This window comes from Humulus lupulus, chromosome 1 (genome assembly GCF_963169125.1).
Source record: "Humulus lupulus chromosome 1, drHumLupu1.1, whole genome shotgun sequence".
In the NCBI taxonomy this organism is placed as follows: Eukaryota; Viridiplantae; Streptophyta; class Magnoliopsida; order Rosales; family Cannabaceae; genus Humulus; species Humulus lupulus.
In genome coordinates, this window is record NC_084793.1 from 192192048 (window position 1) to 192202405 (window position 10358).

Genomic DNA, 10358 nt, shown 5'->3' on the forward strand with positions numbered 1-10358 from the left:
TAAGTAGTTAATAACATATTGCAGAATCATAAATAGCATGCCTAGCAGTAATAACCCTACTTGTGCATGCATTCATTCCAGATAAGTGACTATAGAGTCACACCGTGGCCCGTTGCCCTACGATAAGTGCTGTAGAGTCACCCTAGGAACCATTTATTAGGGTTTTATGCCCTAATTAAAACCACATTTCTTTGTATTCTCATTTTATTATCAATAAAAGAATAGAAATCATTTTTGACTTGGTTAATCACTTTTCTCACATGTTTTATTTTCATGATTATTTGTTTAATATAAACTTCTATAAAATCCCAATCACATAGCTAATAATATTTATAGTGACGTAGTCACAGTGGATTATAAATATTATTATATATTAAAAAATAAGTTAGTACTAAGAATAGTCAGTGCACAGGATTTACACTGGCTTGTCAATCTACGATATGATCTACTTACACATTTTAGTGTTATGTTCTTTCCAGAACATTAGCAAAGTAGATAATATTGGATGTATTTGTTACATTTGACTAGACTGATATTGACTTTAGATAGATAAATAAATGTACCGTTATTATCTAATACAGTCATATCATAAAGTTGACCATAGGTCAATTCAATCTCAATTCTATGTGGCTAGTATTCTAGATGATTGTATTATTCAAGTACTTTGATTTGTTCGTTACTAGCTTAACCTACGAACTAGCCCATACTTACATCTTGGGTACTTGTAGTATTATTTAGTGGGAGTGTTAATCATAGATATGAGCACCTATAGCTTCTAGAAAGAGGTGAAATGATGAACACCTATAGCTTCTAGAAAGAAGAGAAATGATGATCACCTTATAGCTTTGTTCAACGAGTTAAAAGATTGAGTACTCATTTCTGTGATCAAAGTTCACGAAAATATCATTTACAAGGAACTTAGTGGTATTTTAAGGATAAAATACAATGAGGGGTAAAACGGTAATTTGTATTTGAATAAGTTGTAGATCATCTATAGAGGACTGAATGAAAAATCATGGCTATAACAATGGATAACGTATTTACTTTAACTGTAAAGCGTTTGATGAGTTCAAGAGTATAATTCTGAGTCTTTAGTTTAGTCACGAAGAATTAATATTATAGTGAAATTATTCGATAATAATTTTACGGTAACTTATTGGAGCTTGAATTCATGGGTCCATGGTCCCCACAATGCCTTTGATTAAATCATCTAGATAGTCTCGATTGATTGATTTAATTATCAATTAGGATTGTCAAAGTTGTTTTGTGTCAATTTTAGATAGTTTTACTAAGATGTGGAATTTAAAGAAGAAAAGAGAAATTTGGGTAAATTTACTAATTACGACAAATTGGTGTCATATTGATAAATAGTATTAAATGAATATTCAAATTATAATTAGTTGATATGAATAAATGATTTAATTAATTATTGTTTAAATATATTTATAATTATATATGTATAAAGTTTTAATAAAACTCCAAAGATTTTGAAATATATGAAATTAGTGTATATAATATATATTATATTATATTTAATTAATTAATTAATAATGGTTTTATTATAATTATTTAATTAATCTGAAAGTACTTAAGTTTAGGGTTTTGTAATCTGAAAGTAGTGAAATTAAAACAGCAAAAACATAGACTCAAGAGACCTATTGTAACCGCACATATATTTTCTCTTCTTCTCTATGATTTTCCTGTCTCATGTGCTGAGAATTGCCTACTTTAGTCTAGGTGATCAAAGGAAATTGTGGAAGACTTTGTAGTTCGAAGATCTAGTTCACTCTCTTGTCATTACTGTTCGACAGAAATGAACAAGGGTTAGAGAGAGTGAAGGAAGGAGTCTCAATATCTGTTGCGTAAAAGTAAGATTCTTAAACACACTTATTTGATTTACTTAAAGAAATTCATTATAAACATGTTTCTAAGTTATTTTATATGTTAATTTATTTAGTATATGAAACATACATGAAAATATTTCTGATCCTGTAAAATGTATTCCCAACAACTGACCTTAGAGTCTTGGTAATTGATATTTTCTTGCATGAATATGTTTAATGAATTTTGAGATATGTTTAGCATAATGATTGGATTTAGTTTTAGTCTAATGAATTTGTATTTATGTGTATTTGTTGCAATTTTTGTTTATTTTAGGATTGAAAAAATGCACAGAATTTAATTTTTTTCTTGGATTGATTGGCCAGTTTGTGTGCCAGGCACACAATAAAAAATCGTTGGGGATGCCAAGTTTGTACAACGTTTGTATGGCGACCCTGTGCGAGCCTGCGACAGGCTTTTTTCAAATAAAAATAAAATTTGTGAAAAATATCTTAATTTTAAATTGTTATCTTTTTATTAATTTATTTTGTTAAATTAATTAAAATTATCATGCTTTATAACCATGTTGATAAAATTGATTATTTTATTCAAAAATTAGATATTTAATTTTAAAGTTATGGTAAATATCTAAGATATTTTTGTTGATTTTGAAAATAGATATTTTTCTAAAAGGAATAAGATATTTTGGTTGAATTTGAAAATAGATTTTTTTTAAGATATTTTGGTTATAATAATCATAAAAATTAATTATTTTTGTATAAAAATAGAAATTAGTTTTATTAATATCTTAATATCTATCAGATTTTTGTGCAGATATTCTATAAAAATCAAATATCCCACAAATATTAAATTTAATTTTATTAATTTAATATATTTCCTAAAAGAAAATAATTTAGTTAATTGTTGATAAATAAAGTCCAAATTAACTTAGTTACTTGTTGATGGATTTTATTTAAATGGACTTAATTATTTTTCCAAAATTGTAATTAATTATTAATTTTGTGTACATAAATTATAGATTAATTAACTCTGGTATTTTTGGAAATGTGATAAATTGTGATATTTTTGCATAAACATATAGATATTGCTCATTTAGTAACATGATTATGATATTCAATTATGTGACATATCTGCGAACAATATGTGATTTTTGCAGTTTGGCTTAGATACATATAGTGGCCCATATGTTTGGATATATATGTGGTTTTGGTTGCCAAATAAAATATTCATAATGTGATAGGTTGTATTTGGGCGCACTAGAAAATGTAATGTTTAAATTCCTCTCTAGGGGGTGATTCTACTTGTGAATGCCCATTTGTTTTGCATGATTATAGTGAGCCTAATCAATTGATAACAATTAAAAAAAATGAAGGTTTAAATTCCTGTCTTTTAGGCTTTATGTGGAATTTAGGGGGCCTTAGTAGAGGGTATGACATACTGAACCCAACCCTCCTCCATGCAAACTCAATTGTTAAGACCCATTTACGTGAGTTGGACTTAATTGTCTTAGATTTATTTTTCTAGATAGTTGAACCTAATAATTGATTAGCAACAAATTAAATCTAATTAAATTGAAAAAAATTTAATGTGACCTTTAGAATTAAAAACCTAAATGGGTCATAGATTAGTTAAAAACATAAAAGAATAGAGATATGATTGTTTTTGGTATTTTTCCTCATATCTTGCATATATTTGGTATATGTTGTTCTATTTCTGAAAATTTGTGTGAATAGAAGTTTTGATGAGCAAAAGTGATTGATTTTTATTTTATTGATAACAGGTAGTTTTAATTATAGATGTGTCTACTCCCATCCTTTCTCAACTTTCGATGGAGAAACTCACTAAGGAAAACATCCTTAAGTGGAAGAAGAACATTAACATTGTGTTAATTGGTGACAACTCTAAGTTCGTCATGATTGAGGAATCCTTGGAAGTTTCAGTTGAAGGAGCTACCAAGTTTGTATGAGACAAATACGAGCATTGGCAGGCAACTACTAACCAGGCAGGGTACTATATGTTGACTAGTACGATCGAAACTCTCAAGACAAAGATGGAGAATGTCGAGACGACCTACGAAATCATGGATCAGCTCCAAGACATGTTCGGGGAAAGTCTGTGCAAACTCGCTTTGAGGCCACCAAGAAATATGTCGATGCTCGGATGGCACCGTCTCAGCAAGTTCATGATCACTTGATCAAGATGAGGAACTACTTTCAGGAAGCTGAACTGAATGGAGCTACAATACATGAGGAGACTCAAGTCGGCTTAATCCCTAATAGTCTCTCTCTCCATCTTTCCTACCATTCACCACCAACTATCCGAGGAATAAACTTAATTATGGTCTGATGCAGCTCAAGAACGAGCTTCAGACTTTCGAGTCTATCACGGGTGGACAAAGTAAGGGAGTAGAAAAGAAGAGTACTAGTGTTGCTCCTGATCTAGCTAAGGCTGATGCTAACCTAGCTTCATCTTCGAGAGCTAGAAACAAGATGAAGGGTAGACAAAACACCAACCTCGAGCCTGCAAAGGCTGCAAGGACGAGTGCACAACCAAATGCACAAACATCCAAGGGGAAGAAAAAGAAGAGCAAGAAAAGTAAAGGTAAATGCTTTCACTGCAATGAAAAAGGGCATTGGAAAAAGGATTGCCCCAAGTTTCTAGCATCGAAAAACAAAGTAAATGAATATATTTCATTTATCTTAGAAACATGTTGTAACGTCCTCCTAATCAAGGACCGTTACAGTGTGTTTTTTAAATAGTGCTAGACTCGCTAAATGAGTCATTTGGCATAACTGTGTTACTAAACATGATTAATGGTGTAGGGTTAACATTTTTCGTCAAAAGGTATAACCGTTTCACTAAAACGGTTACTGCCATACATTGGATCTTAAACTAAATTTTAAAAGGTTAATTACAATTGAAAAATTACAACCATCCGACCTAAGCGAAAAAATAGGGTTTGACACTAGTTCATTTGAGAATCCCTGGCCGTGGTGGTCGAGCAGCTGCATATGTACACATTGTCACCAAAGCTCTCCAACTCAAGGATGGTCCAACTTCCTTTTTCTCTTACCTGCACCACACAGAACCTGTTAGCCAAGGCTCAACAAGAAAACTTAAACATGCTCATAAGCAGTTAAAAACACGTTACAAATTCATAATAAGCATGTCTAGCAGTAATAACCCTACTCATGCATGCATGCCGTTCATATAAATGACTACAACGTCATATGGGGCCAGTTTCCCTAGATAAATCACTAATGAATCATACCAGGGCCCATTGCCCAAAATACATGATTAATGAATCATATTAGGGCTCAGCACCCTGGGTATGGGAATAATGAGCCACCCCGAGGCCCACTGCCCTATCCTCTGTATAACCATCCTTGGAGCTGGCCTAGTGTACTTGGCGCTTTAGTTTTCAACGACCAATGGGTCAGTCAAGCATATGTCAAGCTACTGATTAGGCTTATCATAACGAGGCCCAGCCCTAGGATATGGGACTAATAAGTCACCCATGGGGCCCATTGACCTATCCTCTATATAACAAGCCTTAGAGTTGGCCCAGCTTACCTGGCGCTTAATTTTCCACGACCATTAGGTTGGAAAAACGTATGATGCACTCCTGATTAAGCCTAACCGAATCAACCAATTATCAGTGCGCTATTTCCGCCCTTGACTTATAAGTCAATGATTTTCGACCAGTGCTCAGCGCTGGTGCCATCCTTGACTTATAAGTCAATGCTTTTCTCCATCATATAATGCAAACAAGCATTCATTATATATGAAATACCCAGATACAGAGCATTCAACATGCTTAATCAACAAGCACAAGCATAATCATTATCATGCACATTCTTAGGACCCATGCCCTATTCATATCCCTATTTAGCAACCACGCCAAGACCTAATCATGTACATCATGTACTGGGTGCAGTTTTCTTACCTTTAGACCACTCACAGGTTAAAAATGAATGACCCTTGAGCATGAACTCGGTTCTGATCCCCTAGCGATAACCTAAACACAAGCATAATATAGAATCCCACCAATGATGAGCGAATAAAGGTTTCCAGACGGAGTCCTAGCCTCCAGGACGTCGAACTCTACTAAACTGGGTAGTAGGGTCGATCCGAGCCCTTAGGTTTGAGTTCCCGTCACTCCAAACCCAATTTGGCCAAAACTGCCTATGTGAGCCACGACTTTACTCTGAGTGTCGCAGTGCGTCTACTCCAAATAGAGCCTCTATGCCTTGGGTTCACACGGGTCGCAGCGCGCGAAGAATAGTGTCGCGACACGACCCAACGAAACTAGAATTTCTCCTGTTTTCCTCAGCCAAATCACACCATACATCACCCCAAACATAACCCAACATTAGTTCACTCAAAGCCTCCACCAAATCTCTAATCTAATACCTTGAACCTCAAATCTCAAGAACACCATAAAACAAAAAACTGAATATCAAGCCTTAGGAATTCCACTTGATGTATATAATCCACCCCTAACTCAAGCCTTCAACCCAAGCTTAGGAATTCCACTAGTTTTTTCTCAAAATTCACCAAACCACAAGAGAATGAGAGAGACTGAGTGAGAGAGAAAAAGTTGATAGTGTTTTTCGTATTTTTGTGGTTTCTTAAGCTAAAGGAAATAGTGACTAAGTCACTAATTTTGCACACAAAGACCTAAACACCCCTAGGCCCAAATTACTCTCTCAAAGCCCTTGAAGGGCAATTCAGTCCTTTACCACTTTTCCCGTTAATCGTAATTAATGTCTCACAATTCCCGTTACTCCAAAATCCTCACATAATTAGAAAATACTTTCCCATTAACCGATCAATCCTGGTAATGTACTACATTACAAAATAACCCCTAGGCTCACCCCCGAGCCCAGTATTTAACCCCGTTGTGACTTTCCCAGTAGCCTGCTCCCTAAGATCGCCTCGTGTTGAGTAACCCAAATATATCACATAATAATTTGGTCTCCCACATATATCACATGTATGCACATATACCCGTAATGGGTCAAATTAAGAAAATTTCATTCTAATGAGAAACGGGCCCATAGGCATATTTAATACACTTAAACATGCCTATCTAGTCATATTATAATATAGTTTACGTAATCATATAATGATACGTATATATATCACATAATTTCCATAATTTTCCATCCTATTCCCCTAATAAAGGTCCTATGCCTTATTAGGTAATTTGGGACATAACAACTATCCCCTCCTTACGGGAATTTCATCCTCTAAATTTTACTTGAACAACTTGGATACCGATCTCGCATATCTAGCTCTAGCTCTTTGGTCGCTTCCTCAACCTTTCTGTTTCTCCACATTACCTTAACTAAAGGTATGGTTTTGTTCCTCAAGACCTGGTCTTTCCTGTCTAATATCTGTATTGGTTGTTCCTCATAGGAGATATCTGACTAAAGCTCTTGATCCTCGTAAGCCAATACATGAGTCACGTCTGATACATATTTCTGAAGTGCCAAAATATGAAATACATTGTGTATAGCCGACAATTTCGAAGGTAAGGCCAATCTATAGGCAACCTGACTAATCCTCTCCAGAATCACAAACAACCTACTAATCAAGGGCTCAACTTGCTATTTTTTCTCCAAATCACTTCACCCCTTGCCATGGTGAAACTCTAAGGAAGACATAGTCTCAAACTTGGAACTCCATATTCGTGTGTTTCGAATTGGCATAACTTTTCTATCTATTATGAGAAGTGAGCATCCGAGATCTAATCTTTTCAATAGCCCCAGTGGTCCTCTGAACTGCCTAAGGACCCAAATATTTCCTCTCTCCTATCTCATCAAAATTAATAGGTGATCTGCATTCCTACCCTACAACATCTCATAAGGTGCCACTCCAATAGTCAACTAGTAGCTGTCAATATAGAAAAATTGTATCAGAGGCAAATATTTATTCCAGGACCTTTCAAAGTCCAATTTACATGCTCTCAACTTGTCCTCCAATATGTGGATAATCCTATCTGATTTACCATCAGTCTAAGGATGGTACGTTGTACTTAAATTCAGTTGTATGCCTCTCCTGTAAACTTCCCTAAAACTTGGAGGTAAAATTATGGTCCCTATTCGACAAGATAGACCTCGGAGTCCCGTGAAGGCTTACTATCTCTCTCATAGAGAGATCTGCATACTAATCAACTGTATTGTTCATCCTCACTAGTAAAAAGTGAGCTGACTTCGTATACCAGTCCATAATCACCCAGATTGATTCATGCTGGCCCGTTGTCTTGGGCAACCCAACCATGAAATCCATCTTAATGTCCTCCCATTTCCACTCAGGGATATCCAGAGGCTGTAGTAGCTCCACTGGTCTCTGATTCTCCACCTTGACCTGCTGACAGGTCAAGCACTTTATCACGTACTAAGTCATGTCCCTCTTCATCCTAGGCCACCAATATAAAGCCTTTAAATCTTTGTACATCTTCATGGTGCCTAGATGTAGAGAATAATGGGTAGTATGAGATTCATTCAGAATCTTCCATCTGATCCCAGTGTCCATCAGAACACAAATCAGATCCTTATATCTCAATAAACCTATGCCTGACACTGTATAGTTCTTAGCTATTCTAGCTAGGACATCCCATCTTATCTTTCCCACTTGTGGGTCACTCAACTGTTTCTTCTTGATCCTTTCTAAAAGAGTAGACTGAATCGTAACATTGGCCAACTGGCCCACCAGTAACTTTGTTCCAAATCTGGTCATATCCTTTGCTAATTCTCTGGATATCTGTCTCGCAGTGTACAACTGTCCTAGACCGTTCCGGCTTAAGGCATCTGCCACTATGTTGGCCTTCCCTGGGTGATAAAGGATCTAAAAATCATAATCCTTCAATAGCTCCAACCAACGTCTGAATCTTAGCTGGGTCCACATTGATCCTGTCCCTACGGACAATGTGACCAAGAAAAGTCACCTGCGGTAACCATGACTTACATTTCTTGAACTTCGCATATAGTTTATGTTCCCTCAGACTCTGTAGAACCAACCTGAGATACTGCTCATGTTCTGCCTCTGACTGAGAATAAACCAAAAAATCGTCAATAAAGAAGATCACAAACCTATTTAACTTTTACATTTTCTAATGGGCCCAAATAAAACCTATCATTTTATGAATGTTTTATTTAGCAAAATTCATATATTAAACAAACATATGGGCCACTGTATGCATCTAATCCCAATTGAAAAAATACCACATATAGTGCAAACATACATGTTATAATTGGATTGGCCTAATCATGCTACTATATGAGCAAGTCTATGAATTTATGCAAAAAATACCACAATTTATTTCATTTGCAAAAATACCACAATTAATTTTCTAGAATTTATCAGAATTTCGAATTAATTAAATTTTGCAAAAACTAAATAAGTTAATTTAAATAAAATATATCAACAATTAACCAAAGTTAATTTAAATTTCATTTATTAACAATAAACTTAGTTTAGGCCAACTTAAAAAATATTAATTTAATTTAAATATGATTTATCAACAATTAACAAAAGTTAATTTAAATCCCATTTATAAAAAAAAAAATTATTGATTGGTTTACAAAACGTGATATTTTAAAAAAAATTCAGCAAGTTATAATTTTTTTAAAAAAAATATCATTAGCTATTTTTGAAAAAAAAAATATCTTAAACAAATTCAAATGTCCATAAAAATATCTAGTCAACAAATTTTCAAATTTTAAATTATTTAAATATTAAAATCCATAGAATAATTAGATATTTTTATTTTTAAATAAAAGATTTAAAAAATATCAAGTTGTTATACCCAAAAAACAGGAAGGTGCATTCTAGAAGAGTTAAGGGGAATGGTCCTAGGAGACCCCAAGGAGGGTGTGATCCTAGGAGACCCCAAGGGTGTGTAGGAGGTAAGCCTCCCAAGGTTTTCTAAGTGTTGGCTCAAACGTGTCCAAGGTAAATAGCTAAGGAGGAGGAATCTCATGCAAGAGAATGGAGACTTAGACTTTCATAAGGAAAGTCTATACAATGTTCGATTGGACATGTTTGGGAGATGCTAAAGGAGGTTGCCTCAATGTTGTCCAAGGTGAGGTTCCCTCAATGTTGTCCAAGGTGAGGTTCCCTCAATGTTGTCCAAGGTGAGGTTGCCTCAATGTTGTCCAAGGTGAGGTTGCCTCAATGTTGTCCAAGGTGAGGTTGCCTCAATGTTGTTCAAGGTGAGGTTGCCTCAATGTCGTTCAAGGTGAGGTGCCAAGGAGGTTGCCTCGGACCACCTTGGTCCGAGGAGAAGCCAAGGAGATTGGTTCAAGGAGGAACATGGCATGCTAGAGGAGAGTACATGTTCGAGGAGAACCATGCACGTTCAACCCACCCAAAGCATGTCCTACCACCATGCATATCCTACCACCATGGATGTTCAACCAGCACTTGCATGGGTAGTGAGTAGGAGGTGGACCAACTAGCTAGAGGAGACTAAGTCAGACACAACTTCAACAACATGCGCGGGAATCTCT